Here is a 17,078-nt window from a genome sequence, read left to right on the forward strand (position 1 = left end):
CTGTGTAAAATGGGGATACCTGCCTGCCGCACTTTGTTAAATGGGGACACCTGCCTGCCGCACTTTGTAAAATGGGGACACCTGCCTGCCGCACTTTGTAAATGGGGACACCTGCCTGCCGCGCTGTGTAATATGGGGACACTTGCCTGGTGTAATGTGTAAAAAGGGGACTTTTTTATTTTTATTTTTTCCCCCTGTGGTGGGTGTGATATCAGACGAGGCCACGCCCACTGAAATGAGACCACGCCCATTTTAATCAGGCCACACAGCCTTGTTGGGAGCGCGCGCGCCTTCGGCGCGCGCATGCTTTTTTTCTGGCTATATGGGGGGGGGGGCACGCAATTTTTTTTTATACCAATGGGGGGGCGCATTTTGAAATCTCGCACTGGGAGCCAAATTGTCTAGAAACGGCCCTGGTCATGGGCCCTACACACTCAGCGATCCGCTGCCGAGCTGCCCAACGGCCAAAATGGCGAACATGTGACCCGGCGGTGGGGGGAGTGAAGTATCTTCACTCCCCCTGTCACCCGGCTCCATAGCAGTGCATGCTAATATGGACGAGATTGTCCGTATTAGCTTGCATGCATAAGCGACCCGGCACCAACGATGAACGAGCGCAGGGCCGCACATCGTTCATCATTGGTGCCTACACACTGCACGATATGAACGAGTTCTCGTTCATTAATGAACGAGAACGTTCATATCGGTCAGTGATATCGATATTGATTCACATGTAAAGGTACACAGTACATGAAATGTCATGAATAATACAATGAAATAAAGTATAAGACAAAACAACTTATTGACACTAATTTTTTGTGCAGACCATGTTTTAAGGCTTTCCTTGCTTGCACACAGGTGACTTAATTAGTACCTCAGTCAATTTGATCTAACCATGTGGACTCAAACATGGATAACCTTAAAACCTGGACTGTAAAGGCAGAGTTTGGGGAAATCTGCCATACACAAAACGGGGTATCAGAGCATAAAAAAAACACACCACCAAACCGGGTATAGGGGCATTAATACCATGCATCAAACCGGGTATCACAGCATAAATATCATGCATCAAACTGGGTATCAGAACATAAAAAAAACACACCAAACCAACTGGGTATCAGAGCATTAATACCATGCATCAAACTGGGTATCAGAGCATAAAAAACGAACACCAAACTGGGTATAAGAGCATAGAAAGTGTACACCACCACCCCTGGCATCGGGGCTTTGCATAGCATACACAATGGTAGACCAAAGCAAAAGTACAGTACATACAGTAGTCTAAGTACCAAACATTAATATGAAACCACAAACCGAGTAGGAAAATGACTTATAACAGGTGCAAAGGTAGGGCATTGCAGATTGCAGAATCACAAGCCATCAGACATTCACTTACACCTTGGGGCAGATTCAGTTAGACCCAGGACTTGCTACTGCACATCTCCAACTCCCGAGTTTAATGCCTTGAAATATTCCATTACTTGCCAATTTCCATGCATGGTAAGTCCGTGGTTAACTAATAGCTCCTGGGTTAAGTGCATGGAGCTAGGCTACAAGTCTTCAAATAGGTAATGACTGCTTGCAATTCTATATCTGTGGTTTTGGAATGATATATTCAAAAAGTACATATGGCTGTATTGTTCAGCTGTACACAAAGAAACCTAGAATTTGACAGAGAAGAACCACTTTGTGCATCTAATCTGCCCTAAACACATTTACACGTAGGGTGTCATTCGCTCGCTAGCCAGAATGCCGACAGGGGGCCCTGGCATATTCCCATCCGAGGGGATACCGGTGGTCAGCATACCGACACCGGGATCCCCACGAGTGGGAATATGCCTGGGCCCCCTGCCGGCATTCTGTCGGCCAGGATCCTGGCGTCGGTATGCTGACCGCCAGGATCCCGACGGCCGGGATCATAACTACGTCCCGATCCCAATCCCGCCTGCCCAATACAATAACGATATAATGGGATCATCCCTTTCCAAAATTAAGATTCACAGACCCACAAAGGTCAGGAATTTTGTACTATCTGTGCTGAGCAGCAACTGGGCCTGAATGACCAGTCACCACCACAGCACAGACATTCTGCTCTGATGAGTCTGATCTCATCTGATACGCACATGCATGCATGCAGATGCATCTATGTGCAGAATGCAGATGCATGCATAATGTGCCTGCCTGCATCCCGCCCCAAACTAATCCTAAAGCCCTAAACCAAACCCAAATCCCATTCCCTATACATAAACATGTATTATGATTTATGACCTGAGAAAAGCCTTACCCTGCTGGCTGCTACAGCAACACACTGACACAGCCGCAGCGCTAATTCACCAGGCTCGCCTCCCCAATTCCCGCAGGCCGCAGTACTCTGTCTGTCCTGTCCTGGCCGGGCAGCTCCTGCTTTGCGCTCCGTGCCTCCGTCCGGCTCCTCACTCACACACAGCAGAGACAGGGAGGCCACGTGCGGTGAGGACGCTGGAGGGGCGGTCCCGTTCGGACGAGCTTCCTTGCTGGGGACTGGCTGGCAGGATAACAGGTGACCTGTCCGGACGAGCTTCCTGGCTGGGGACTGGCTGGCAGCATAACAGGTGACCTGGGGGCCGGGGGCACTGAGGGGTGAACAGCACACAGGACACAGGACTCGGGAGAGAAGGGGGGGCGCAAACACACATCATGAAACACACAGCGCAGCGGGCGGCCCGCGGCCAGCGATGCCGGGAACAATATAATATTTTTTAGAGTTGTGATGAAATGCAGCCACTGCTGCCCGGACCTTGGGGCCCCTAACAACGACGGGGCCCGGGACGGGGGTCCCCTTTGACCCCCCCTGTCACCGGGCCTGGCGTGACGTCACTGATGTGGCGCGCGCACCTTCTCTCAGCTAGGCAGCGTGGGCCTCTTGCGATAGCGGCCGCGCTAGTACTAGCTCTAACAGGGAGGGGGAGGGGCCACCGATGACAGGCGGCCCCACACACTAGTCGGCCCCCCGGGGGACTCCCGGTAACTGTAATGGGCAATCCGGCCCTGCATATACCTCAGCTTGATATGGTTAATATACCTTGGTCTAATACTTTTTAAATTGTGTATATAGTTTTGTTTAATAAACTGTGTTTTTATATACTTCCGGATACATCATTGGAATTAAGCGCTGGCCTGGTACTTGTTTGTTTTTGCCATGTGGACCTTAATCTGGCTCTGCACAGCAGCTCTTTGGACTGAAGACTACAGTAGCTATTAGATCAGGGTTTCCCAAACTCAGTCCTCAAAGCACCCTAACAGCATAGGGGCAGATTTATCAAAGCTTGTAGAGAGCTAAAGTGAAGAGAGATACTAACCAATCAACTCCTAACTGTCATTTTCAAACACAGCCTGTAACATAATAGGAGCTGACTGGTTGGCACTTTATCCCTCTCCAATTTTTCTCTCTCCAGGCATTGATAAATCAGCCCCCAGATTTTAACTTGATATCCATGCTTAATCATAGATGGTAAAATCAAACTGAGTTACTAATGAAGTTACCTGTGCTTATGCATAAATAACCGTAAAATTTAGGGGCATATTCATTATCCTTTAAAAGTCACAATTTCTACACTCCGCAGGAGATGTAGAAATTGTGACATTCATCAAACTCTGAAAATTCTTTATTTGAATGAGAATCTGTTCTGAGATGGCGACCAGCTCTCGAATCTCTGCAAAAGCTGCCATTTACACGTCAGCTTGTGCAGCAAAGGGGGGTGTCCGTGGCTGCAGTGCGATCTCTGCAGCTGGGACATAACTAGGTACCGGAATGCGGCCGGGACACAAAAGTGTGTCTGGGACATGTAAGTGCGGCCGGGATGCGGTCAACATCCCGCTGGACGGGATCCCGGCGGTCGAAATACCGACGCCGGAATCCCGACCGCCACAATCCCGACATATTCTCTCTCCGTGGGTGTCCACGACACCCATAGAGGGAGAATATAATAGTGTGCCGAGCGCAGCGAGGCATCGTGCCCGCAGCGTGGCGAGCGAAGTGAGCCCGCAAGGGGCTGCGTTCCGCTCGCCACCCCTGTCGGGATTGTGTGGTCGGGATTTCAACCGCCGGGATCCCGTCCAGCGGGATTACGTACTGATCTCGTGTAGCCACGACCGGGACATACAAGTGCCGGTGGGGTATGGGGGGGGGGGGGGGTAGCGGCCGCAGTCCGTAGTTCTGTAGCCCGGAACATGTAAGTGTGGCCGGGACATATAAGTGTCCGCGGGGGAAAGGGGGTGTGCTGTTGCAGAGTGGTGGATTGTGGTTGCTTCTGCAGCCGGAGACTGACATTGATGCCCCGGTAGGGGGTGTGGTGGACTCTGCAGCCTGACACCTTCAATGATGTCCCGGCGGGGAAGTGAAGGGGGGCCGCGGCTGCAGAGGAGAAAGTTATCACTTTCCGAAAAACTGCCTTCTCAAAAAGCCCAGTTTTTCAGAAGTGATAATTTTCTCATGCTGGCATGATGAATCATCATAAAATTGTGTGAGAATGCAATGAGAATTGAATACTAAAAATTCTCATTGCCCACTTTTTTCATGATGAATATGCCCTAGACCACAGGTTCTCAAACTCGGTCCTCAGGACCCCACACAGTGCATGTTTTGCTGGTCTCCTCACAGAATCCCAAGTGAAATAATTAGCTCCACCTGTGGACTTTTTAAAATGTGTCAGTGAGTAATTAATACACCTGTGCACCTGCTGGGTTACCTGCAAAACATGCACTGTGTGGGGTAATGAGGACCGAGTTTGAGAACCTATGCCCTAGACTGTTAGGGTGCCTTGAAAATCAAACTCGTGAAAACTCTGCATTAGGTATTTTGCAGTTATCAACATACCTCCCAACAAGTGATCACTGTAAAACTGGACCCTCGCACGCCAAAAAGGAGGCAAGAACTTGGTTAGGTGGGGCGTGGTTTCTTATGGGAGGACATGGCCTTGCAGCACATCCCCCATTTTTGTCACTCTGGGGGCATTCACAGCACTACCCCGAGCATCTGGGCTGCACCCAGGCTCACCTCCCTGCACTGTTTCCCCAGCCTTCCGTGGGACACTCTGGCCTGGAGGTGGGACTGAGAGACAGTGGGGGTCATTCCGAGTTGATCGCTCGCTGACGTTTTTCGCAGCGCAGCGAACAGGTTACTACTGCACATGCGTATGCACCGCAATGCACAGGCGCTTCGTACGGGTACAAAGCGGATCGTTGCTGGGCTATGGATTTAACGAAGAATTCATTCGCACAGCCGATCGCAAGGAGATTGACAGGAAGAGGGCGTTTATGGGTGTCAACTGACCGTTTTCAGGGAGTGTTTGGAAAAACGCAGGCGTGTCCAGGTGTTTGCAGGGCGGGTGTCTGACGTCAATTCCGGGACCAAAAAGACTGAAGTGATCGCAAGGGCTGAGTAAGCGCAGAGCTACTCAGAAACAGCAAAAAAAAAATTCGTCCCGCTCGGCTGCAAAAGCGTTCGCACACTTGCAAAGCGAAAAAACACTCCCCCGTGGGCGGCGACTATGCGTTTTTACGGCTGCTAAAGGTAGCAAGTGAGCGATCAACTCAGAATGACCCCCTGTGTACAAAAAATGGGACTATCCCACTGAAATCAGGACAGTTGGGAGGTGTGATATTTACATTTGTCTATTTGCTAAAAAGGATATTAGCTTAATTTGCTATCCAGGTCGACACACCTTAGGTCGACAAGGACAAAAGGTCAACATGAACAAGGTCGACATGAGTTTTTCACATTTGTTTTCATTTTTTGAACTTTTTCATACTTTACTATCCACGTGGACTACAATTGGGAACGGTAACCTGTGCTGAGCGCAGTGGTAGCGGAGCGAGGCACCTTGCCCGAAGCATGGCGAGCGAACGCGTTGCACTAATTGGGGATGCCGGTCACTCTACGAAGAAAACGACACCAAAAAAACATAAAAAACCTCTTATCGACCTTTTTCCATGTCGAGCTTGTTCATGTCGACCTTTTGTCCATGTCGACCTAAGGTGCGTTAAACAATCAGTGTCGACCTAAGGTGTGTCGACCTTTTTGGTGTCGACCTGGAGTCCCATACCCCTTGATTTACTGCTATCTTCACAGTATCAATTAAATCACTTCAACTATGAGAAAGCAAGCTTCATTATTTTATTTTATTACAAAGGGAAATATGTTCCAGTTATATCTCAGTGAAATTAATGGCCAAGCGCATTTGAAAACCTGGTACAAAACCAAATCGTGACAAAATCACACCAAAGTCTGGACGAAGTTAACTATTTTGTATGGAGAATAAAACTCATGTATAAATAAAATGTTATTATTACTATTATATTTTATTTATAAGGCACAAGTTGTCCACAGCGCTGTACATATGGTAACAGTAGGACAGTACAGGGTACACAAAAAATTACATTACAGTAAGCAAAACATAAACAAAGCGCAAGTAACAAATAGCAGAACATACTACCCTGATATAGGTGCTTATGTATTAATAATCGCAGCACTTCCACAATTATTAATAAGTATTGCAAAAGATATTTTCATTTTTAATTAAAATATCCCTGCTACAATCGAGACCCCACAGACATTATGTACAGTGCTAAAGCGAAATAACCGGTCACTGCGGTCATTGCCATAGGAATGAATGGGGAAGTGCTGAATGGCTAAGAGTATGGCAGTGTCTGCTCTCAGCCAATCAGTGCTTCCCCATTCATTCCTATAGCAATGACCATGGTGACCTGGCAACCAATCCAAAACACGAGAGCATACCTCCCAACATGACCCTCTCCAGGAGGGACAGAATGCTCTGCTTCTGGACTTTTCTCTTAATTTATGATTGCCAGAACCTGCTTTGAACAATATAATGGATAATAAGAATTTACTTACCGATAATTCTATTTCTCATAGTCCGTAGTGGATGCTGGGACTCCGTCAGGACCATGGGGAATAGCGGGCTCCGCAGGAGACAGGGCACATCTAAAAAAGCTTTTAGGTCACATGGTGCGTACTGGCTCCTCCCCCTATGACCCTCCTCCAAGCCTCAGTTAGGTACTGTGCCCGGACGAGCGTACACAATAAGGAAGGATCTTGAATCCCGGGTAAGACTCATACCAGCCACACCAATCACACCGTACAACTTGTGATCTGAACCCAGTTAACAGTATGATAACACAAACGAAGTAGCCTCTGAACAGATGGCTCACAACAACAGTAATAACCCGATTTTTGTAACAATAACTATGTACAAGCATTGCAGACAATCCGCACTTGGGATGGGCGCCCAGCATCCACTACGGACTATGAGAAATAGAATTATCGGTAAGTAAATTCTTATTTTCTCTAACGTCCTAGTGGATGCTGGGACTCCGTCAGGACCATGGGGATTATACCAAAGCTCCCAAACGGGCGGGAGAGTGCGGATGACTCTGCAGCACCGAATGAGAGAACTCCAGGTCCTCTTTAGCCAGAGTATCAAATTTGTAAAATTTTACAAACGTGTTCTCCCCTGACCACGTAGCTGCTCGGCAAAGTTGTAATGCCGAGACTCCTCGGGCCGCCGCCCAGGATGAGCCCACTTTCCTTGTGGAATGGGCCTTTACAGATTTAGGCTGTGGCAGGCCTGCCACAGAATGTGCAAGTTGGATTGTACTACATATCCAACGTGCAATCGTCTGTTTAGACGCAGGAGCACCCAACTTGTTGGGTGCATACAATGTAAACAACGAGTCAGATTTTCTGACTCCAGCTGTCCTTGAAATATATATTTTTTAATGCTCTGACAACGTCCAGTAACTTGGAGTCCTCCAAGTCGCTAGTAGCCGCAGGCACCACAATAGGCTGGTTCAAGTGAAATGCCGAAACCACCTTAGGGAGAAATTGAGGACGTGTCCTCAATTCTGCCCTGTCCGAATGGAATATCAGATATGGGCTTTTGTATGACAAAGCTGCCAACTCCGAAACTCTCCTGGCTGAAGCCAGGGCCAACAGCATGGTTACCTTCCATGTAAGGTATTTTAAATCTACCGATTTTAAAGGCTCAAACCAATGAGATTTGAGAAAATTTAGAACCACGTTCAAATCCCACGGTGCCACTGGAGGCACTATTGGGGGTTGTATATGTAGTACACCTTTGACAAAAGTTTGTACTTCAGGCACTGACGCCAATTCCTTCTGGAAGAAAATTGATAAGGCCGAAATTTGAACTTTAATGGACCCCAATTTGAGGCCCATAGACAATCCTGCTTGCAGGAAATGTAAGAATCGACCCAATTGAAATTCTTCCGTTGGAGCCTTCTTGGCCTCACACCACGCAACATATTTTCTCCAAATGCGGTGATAATGTTGTGCGGTCACTTCTTTCCTGGCTTTAATTAAAGTAGGAATAACTTCCTCAGGAATGCCCTTCTCTTTTAGAATCCGGCGTTCAACCGCCATGCCGTCAAACGCAGCCGCGGTAAGTCTTGGAACATACAAGGTCCCTGCTGAAGCAGATCCCTTCTTAGAGGTAGAGGCCACGGATCCTCCGTGAGCATCTCTTGAAGTTCCGGATACCAAGTTCTTCTTGGCCAGTCCGGAGCTACCAGTATTGTTCTTACTCCTCTTTTCCGTATAATTCTCAGTACCTTTGGTATGAGAGGCAGAGGAGGGAACACATACACTGACTGGTACACCCACGGTGTTACCAGAGCATCCACAGCTATTGCCTGAGGGTCTCTTGACCTGGCGCAATACCTGTCCAATTTTTTGTTGAGGCGAGACGCCATCATGTCCACCTTTGGTTTTTCCCAACGGTTCACAATCATGTGGAAAACTTCTGGATGAAGTCCCCACTCTCCCGGGTGAAGGTCGTGTCTGCTGAGGAAATCTGCTTCCCAGTTGTCCACTCCCGGGATGAACACTGCTGACAGTGCTACGACATGATTCTCCGCCCAGCGCAGAATCCTTGCAGCTTCTGCCATTGCACTCCTGCTTCTCGTGCCGCCTTGTCGGTTTACGTGGGCGACTGCCGTGATGTTGTCGGACTGGATCAACACCGGCTGACCTTGAAGCAGCGATTTTGCCAGGCTTAGAGCATTGTAGATCGCTCTTAGCTCCAGTATATTTATGTGAAGAGACGTCTCCAGGTTTGACCACACGCCCTGGAAGTTTCTTCCCTTTGTGACTGCTCCCCAACCTCGTAGGCTGGCATCCGTAGTCACCAGGACCCAGTCCTGTATGCCGAATCTGCGGCCCACTAACAGATGGGCAGTCTGCAACCACCACAGGAGAGACAACCTTGTTCTCGGTGACAGTGTTATCCGCTGATGCATGTGCAGATGCGATCCGGACCATTTGTCCAGCAGATCCCACTGAAATGTTCGTGCATGGAATCTGCCGAATGGAATCGCTTCGTACGAAGCCACCATCTTTCCCAGGACTCTTGTGCATTGATGTACTGACACAGTTCCTGGTTTTAGGAGGTTCTTGACAAGTTCGGATAACTCCCTTGCTTTCTCTTCCGGGAGAAATACCTTTTTCTGAACCGTGTCCAGAATCATGCCCAGGAACAGCAGATGTGTTGTCGGGGTCAATTGAGATTTTGGAAGATTTAGAATCCACCCGTGTTGCTGAAGCACTACTTGTGTTAGCGCTACACCGACTTCCAGCTGTTCTCTGGACTTTGCCCTTATCAGGAGATCGTCCAAGTAAGGGATAATTAATACGCCTTTTCTTCGTAGAAGAACCATCATTTCGGTCATTACCTTGGTAAAGACCCGAGGGGCCGTGGACAACCCAAACGGCAGCGTTTGAAACTGATAATGACAGTCTTGTATCACGAACCTGAGATACCCTTGGTGTGAGGGGTAAATCGGGACATGTAGATAAGCATCTTTTATGTCCAAGGACACCATGAAGTCTCCTTCTTCCAGATTCGCTATCACTGCTCTGAGTGACTCCATCTTGAACTTGAATTTCTTTATGTACAGGTTCAAGGATTTCAGATTTAGAATAGGCCTTACCGAACCGTCCGGTTTCGGTACCACAAATAGTGTGGAATAATACCCCTTTCCCTGTTGTAGGAGGGGTACCTTGACTATCACCTGCTGAGAATACAGCTTGTGAATGGCTTCCAAAACCGACGTCCTTTCTGAGGGAGACGTTGGTAAAGCAGACTTTAGGAACCGGCGAGGGGGAGACCTTTCGAACTCCAGCATGTAACCCTGAGATACTATCTGCAGGACCCACGGGTCCACTTGTGAGTGAACCCATTGATTGCTGAAAATCTTGAGTCGACCCCCCACCGTTCCTGAGTCCGCTTGTAAAGCCCCAGCGTCATGCTGATGGCTTTGTAGAAGCCGGGGCGGGCTTCTGTTCCTGGGCAGGGGCTGCTTGCTGCCCTTTCTTACCCTTTCCTCTGCCTCGCGGCAGATAAGACTGTCCTTTTGGTCGCTTTTTATAGGAGCGAAAGGCCTGCGGCTGAAAAGACGGTGTCTTTTTCTGTTGGGAGGGGGTATGAGGTAAAAAAGTGGATTTGCCGGCAGTTGCCGTGGCCACCAGGTCCGAAAGACCGACCCCAAACAATTCCTCTCCTTTATATGGCAATACTTCCATATGCCTCTTGGAATCCGCATCACCTGACCACTGTCGCGTCCATAAACTTCTTCTGGCAGATATGGACATCGCGCTTACTCTTGATGCTAGAGTACAAACATCCCTCTGAGCATCTCGCATATAAAGGAAAGCATCCTTTAATTGCTCTAGAGTCAATAAAATACTGTCCCTATCCAGGGTATCAATATTTTCAGTCAGAGAATCCAACCACACTACCCCAGCACTGCACATCCAGGCTGAGGCTATTGCCGGTCGCAGTATAACACCAGTATGTGTGTATATACTCTTCAGTGTAGTTTCCAGCCTCCTATCTGCTGGATCCTTGAGGGCGGCCGTATCAGGAGACGGCAACGCCACTTGCTTTGATAAACGTGTGAGCGCCTTATCCACCCTAGGGGGTGTTTCCCAGCGCGCCCTAACCTCTGGTGGGAAAGGGTATAATGCCAATAACTTCTTGGAAATTAGCAGTTTTCTATCGGGGTTAACCCACGCTTCATCACACACGTCATTCAATTCCTCTGATTCTGGAAAAAATACAGGTAGTTTTTTTCACCCCCCACATAATACCCCTTTTTGAGGTACCAGCAGTATCAGAGATCTGCAAAGCCTCCTTCATTGCCGTGATCATATAACGTGTGGCCCTATTGGAAAATACGTTTGTTTCTTCACCGTCGACACTAGATTCATCTGTGTCGGTACCCGTGTCGACTGACTGAGGTAAAGGACGTTTTACAGCCCCTGACGGTGTCTTTGTAATGTGCTGACATTATCACGTAATTCCATAACTAAAGCCATCCATTCCGGTGTCGACTCCCTAGGGGGTGACATTACCATCATCGGCAATTGCTCTGCCTCCACACCAACATCGTCCTCATACATGTCGACACACACGTACCGACACACAGCAGCCACACAGGGAATGCTCTAATCGAAGACAGGACCCCCTAGCCCTTTGGGGAGACAGAGGGAGAGTTTGCCAGCACACACCAAAAGCGCTATAAATGTATATAAACAACCCTAGAAGGTGTTGTTTACTATATATGCGCTCTTAATATATAAATATCGCCAATTTATGCCCCCCCTTCTCTTTGTTACCCTGTTTCTGTAGTGCAGTGCAGGGGAGAGACCTGGGAGCCTTCCTCACCAGCGGAGCGGAGCAGGAAAATGGCGCTGAGTGCTGAGGAGAATAAGCTCCGCCCCTTTTTCGGCGGGCTTTTCCCCGGTTTTTAAGAAACTGGCCTGGGTTAAAATACATACATATAGCCTTAATGGCTATATGTGATGTATTTATTTTGCCACTAAAGGTAATTATATTGCTACCCAGGGCGCCCCCAGCAGCGCCCTGCACCCTCCGTGACTGAGTCAGTGAGCCGTGTGACAACAATGGCGCACAGCTGCCGTGCTGTGCGCTACCTTCAAGAAGACTGAGGAGTCTTCTGCCGCCTGCTTTCCGGACCTCCGTTCTGCCGTCTCTTCAGCGTCTGTAAGGGGGATCGGCGGCGCGGCTCCGGGACGAACCCCAGGCTGACCTGTGTTCCGACTCCCTCTGGAGCTAAGTGTCCAGTAGCCTAAGACTCCAATCCATCCTGCACGCAGGTGAGTTGGAAATCTCTCCCCTAAGTCCCTCGATGCAGTGATCCTGTTGCCAGCAGGAATCACTGAGATTGAAACCTAAAAAAAAACTTTTCTAAACAGCTCTTTAGGAGAGCCACCTAGATTGCACCCTCTCGGACGGGCACAAAAACCTAACTGAGGCTTGGAGGAGGGTCATAGGGGGAGGAGCCAGTACGCACCATGTGACCTAAAAGCTTTTTTAGATGTGCCCTGTCTCCTGCGGAGCCCGCTATTCCCCATGGTCCTGACGGAGTCCCAGCATCCACTAGGACGTTAGAGAAAAGAAAGGTGTTCCAGCACAGGTGATGGCAATCATACATTAAGAGGGAAGTCCAGGAGCAGAGCATTCTGTCCCTCCTGGAGAGGGTCGTGTTGGGAGGTATGCGAGAGAACACTCGTTTCTGGGATGACGTTTTGCCTCTATTTGATACATAAACTTGCTGTTAGGAATTGGGGCATGTCTTGGTTTGACTCAAAACCCCCAAGATCAGGTGTTTTCTATTTCAACAATTCGAACCTGAACATCTCTGATATATACAGCAATAGTTCTCAACTCCAGTCCCCACCAACAGGTCATGTTTTGTGGATTTCTTTAACCATGCACAGGTGAGTTAATCTAGTTTGCTATGTTAGTAATTATCCAACATGCTTTCACAGACAGAAATCCTCATAACTTGACCTCTTGGGAAAACTTGAAGGTTGAGGCTGAGTACCACTGATATATAGTATTATTTTCAGTGACGTGCCGTGAGGTCAGTGGCTGGGGAGGCACAAATGGTGGTGGGTCTCAGTGCTGGGAGCCTGTCTCACCCACTACACAATTTAACTCTTATGTCCCTGGCACTACATCCATGCAAACCCTTGGAGAACATACATACAGTAATAGCCAGGTCACAGCCATCACCCTAGTTTTGTGAGTAAACTGGTGCATACTATCTTCTGGGTGAGCAGAGGTGTAGCTAGGGTTTTCGGAGCCCAGGGCAAGATGGAAAATGGCACCCCCCCAAAAAAAAACTTCAAAAGAAGCATGTGCGAGCAACGAAGGTGCGCGCGGCGAAAAATGGGCATGGCCACACTCCAGAAGGTGTGTGGCCACGCACCAGGAGGGGTGTGGCCACTGAAAATGGCCCACAGTGCCAATTACATTGCCCCACAGTGCCAGTTACATGCCCCACAGTGCCAGATACATGCCCCACAGTGCCAGTTACATTGCCCCACAGTGCCAGTTACATGCCCCACAGTGCCAGTTACATGCCCCACTGTGCCAGATACAAGCCCCACTGTGCCAGATACATGCCCCACTGTGCCCTATACATGCCCCACAGTGCCAGTTACATTGCCCCACAGTGCCAGTTACATGCCCCACTGTGCCAGATACATGCCCCACTGTGCTCCCCCCCCCCCCCCCCCCCCCCCCTCGGTCACTTACCTCTGATATGTGAGGGGAGGAAAGCGCAGCGCAGCGCCTCTCCTTCCCCTCACTGCTCCAGGTCTCCAGCCGGCGGCGGCTATGTGGCGCCGGTTCGCTAGCCAATCAGAGCTCGCGGACCGGCAGCCAATCAGGAGCCGGTCCGCAAGCTCTGATTGGCTAACGCCGCCGGAGACCGGACACACGCAGCGCTGCTGGCAGCTGCGGTGAGGGGAGGGAGAGACTCCCCTCACATTTTGGTGTGACGGGGGCGAGTGGGGCATGATGCCCTGGCCGCCGCCCCCCTCTCCTGGGCCTGCCAAGGCGCCCAGGGCACGTGCCCCACTCACCCTACCCTAGTTACGCCTCTGTGGGTGAGATGCCCCCCATTGCCCCCTCACCTGCAGAACACTGCTGGCCTGGTGCAGCAGGTTACACAGGGCAATACAGTCATCAGTGATATTGTCAGCAGCACCTGGGGAGGGAGAGCACTCACTACGGATGCCACACACACACACACATACACACAGAGTCCTGTCCCCACACTAACTACAGATCACACACACACAGTCCTGTCCCCACACTCACTACAGATGCCACACACACACAGTCCTTTCCCCACACTCACTACAGATGACACACAAACACATACCTCCCAACATGACCCTCTCCAGGAGGGACAGAATGCTCTGCTCCTGGACTTCCCGCTTAATCTAGGATTGCCATCTCCTGTGCTGAAACACCTTTCTTATCCATGAACCTGTTCAACACAGATGCAGACAATCATAAATGAAGAGAAAAATCCAGAAGCAGAGCATTGTGACCCTCCTGGAGAGGGTCATGTTGGGAGGTATGCAAACAGTCCTGTCCCCATACTCACTACAGATGACACACACACACACACACACACAATAAAAAATAAAATAAAATAAAATAAAATAATAACATATATATATATATATATATATATATATATACACACACACACACTTTCTCTCTCCCACTCACCCTCCCTCAACTTACCTATCACAGGCTGACCAGAGCTGTAGCAGATGTGGTAGCAGCCTAGTCCCATGTAGCTCCGGCCCCTCGATTTCATGTAGCCCCACCCCATTTTCATGATCGAGATCTGGCACTGTCACAGGAGGGGGAGAGTACGCTGCAAGCTTCTATTGTAAACGTCCCACCAAAAATGGCCACCGCCTCAGAGGAGACAGTTATTAAAGATACTAGAGGAGGCTCCTCTAGTATCTTTAATAACTGTCTCCTCTGAGGCGGTGGCCATCTTTGGAGGAACGTTTACAATAGAAGCTGGCAGTGTCCTCTCCTGTGACAGTGCTAGGACTCTGTCATGAAAAGTGGGCGGAGCATTGCGGCAGGCGGACAGCGGCATGAGCGGTCTGGGCCCCCTCCTCTCTGTTAGGAGGCAGGGCCTGGGACAGCTGTACTCACAGCACCCCCCTGATGGCGTGCCTGCCCACACTTAAGGGCCCTACACACTCGGCGATGCGCCGCCGAGGTGCCCGACGGCCGATACGGCCGACGAGCAACCCGGCGGCGGGGGGGCAGTGACGGGGGGAGTGAAGTTTCTTCACTCCCCCCGTCACCCGGCTGCATTGAAGTGCAGGCAAATATGGACGAGATCGTCCATATTGGCCTGCATGCACAGCCGACGGGAGATCAGCGATGAACGAGCGCGGGGCCGCGCATCGTTCATCGCTGGAGTCTCCACACTGAAAGATATGAACGAGTTCTCGTTCATTTATGAACGAGATCGTTCATATCTTTCAGAATATCGGCATGTGTGTAGGGCCTATTACTACAGATGACACACACACACACACAGTCCTTTCTCCACACTCACTACCAATGCGACACACATACACACACACACACACACACACACACACACACACACACACACACAGACCTGTCCCCATACTTACTACAGATGCCACACACACAGACACCACACACACACACCAGGGCCGAAACTAGGGGGGGGCTAGGGGGGCAGGCGACCTGGGCGCCGGATTGGAGGGGGCGCCGAGACCCCCTAACACCCTCTCCCTATGCGCCAGTGCCGTTTCTTGCGGCGGGGGCGCCCGCCGCGGCACTTCTTTGTACTTTGAAACCCCCTTCTCCCTCCTCCCGAGTGTCCAGCTCGGGGGGCGGGGTTTCACGGAATGACGCGATTGCGTCGTGACGTCACGACGCAAACGCGTCATTCCACGAAACCCCGCCCCCCGAGCTGGACACTCGGGAGGAGGGAGAAGGGGGAGCCGCGCAGACGAGGAGGGAGAGGCGGCTGAAGAGCGGCGAGAACCACTTCAAATGTAAGTAAGCCCCTCTCCCTCTCTCTCTCTCTCTCTCTCTCTCCCTCCCTCTCCCCACCACCTGCCGGAATGTGTAAAATGGGGACCTGTCTGCCGCAATGTGTAAAATGGGGACACTTTTTCCTGCCGCAATGTGTAAAATGGGGACACTTTTTCCTGCCGCAATGTGTAAAATGGGGACATTTTTTCCTGCCGCAATGTGTAAAATGGGGACACTTGCCAGCGTACTGTGTAAAATGGGGACACGTGCCTGCCGCAATGTGTAAAATGGGGACACTTTTTCCTGCCGCAATGTGTAAAATGGGGACACTTGCCAGCGTACTGTGTAAAATGGGGACACGTGCCTGCCGCAATGTGTAAAATGGGGACACTTTTTCCTGCCGCAATGTGTAAAATGGGGACACCTGTCTGCCGCAATGTGTAAAATGGGGTCACCTGTCTGCCGCAATGTGTAAAATGGGGACACTTGCCAGCGTACTGTGTAAAATGGGGACACGTGCCTGCCGCAATGTGTAAAATGGGGACACTTTTTCCTGCCGCAATGTGTAAAATGGGGACACTTTTTCCTGCCGCAATGTGTAAAATGGGGACACCTGTCTGCCGCAATGTGTAAAATGGGGTCACCTGTCTGCCGCAATGTTTAAAATGGGGACACTTGCCTGTCGTACTGTGTAAAATGGGGACACTTTTTCCTGCCGCAATGTGTAAAATGGGGACACTTTTTCCTGCCGCAATGTGTAAAATGGGGACACCTTTCTGCCGCAATGTGTAAAATGGGGTCACCTGTCTGCCGCAATGTGTAAAATGGGGACACTTGCCTGTCGTACTGTGTAAAATGGGGACACTTTTTCCTGGATATGAAATTTATGTTAGAAAAGGCAATTTTTCAGGTAAAAAAGTTCTGAAAGAGATATATATATATATATATATATAAAATATTTTTATTCATTTATTTTAAATTGTTTAATTTTTTTATTTTTTTATTTATTTATTGTAAAAAAAAAAAGTTTTTTTTTTTTTGTGTGTGTGGGGGGGGGGGGTGTCAAATGACTACCTTGCCCCGGGTGACAGAAATCCTAGTTTCGGCCCTGCACACACACACACACACACACACACAGTCCTG

General features: G+C 49.6%; 1 protein-coding gene across 1 annotated transcript in view; it reads right to left on the bottom strand.

The window, feature by feature from the left end:
* The window catches only part of LOC134936813 (pyroglutamylated RF-amide peptide receptor-like), a 304,639-nt gene that overhangs the window by 145,712 nt on the left and 141,849 nt on the right, over window positions 1-17,078 (bottom strand). The window lies entirely within an intron of this gene.

Source organism: Pseudophryne corroboree, chromosome 6 (assembly GCF_028390025.1).
Source record: "Pseudophryne corroboree isolate aPseCor3 chromosome 6, aPseCor3.hap2, whole genome shotgun sequence".
Lineage (NCBI taxonomy): Eukaryota > Metazoa > Chordata > Amphibia > Anura > Myobatrachidae > Pseudophryne > Pseudophryne corroboree.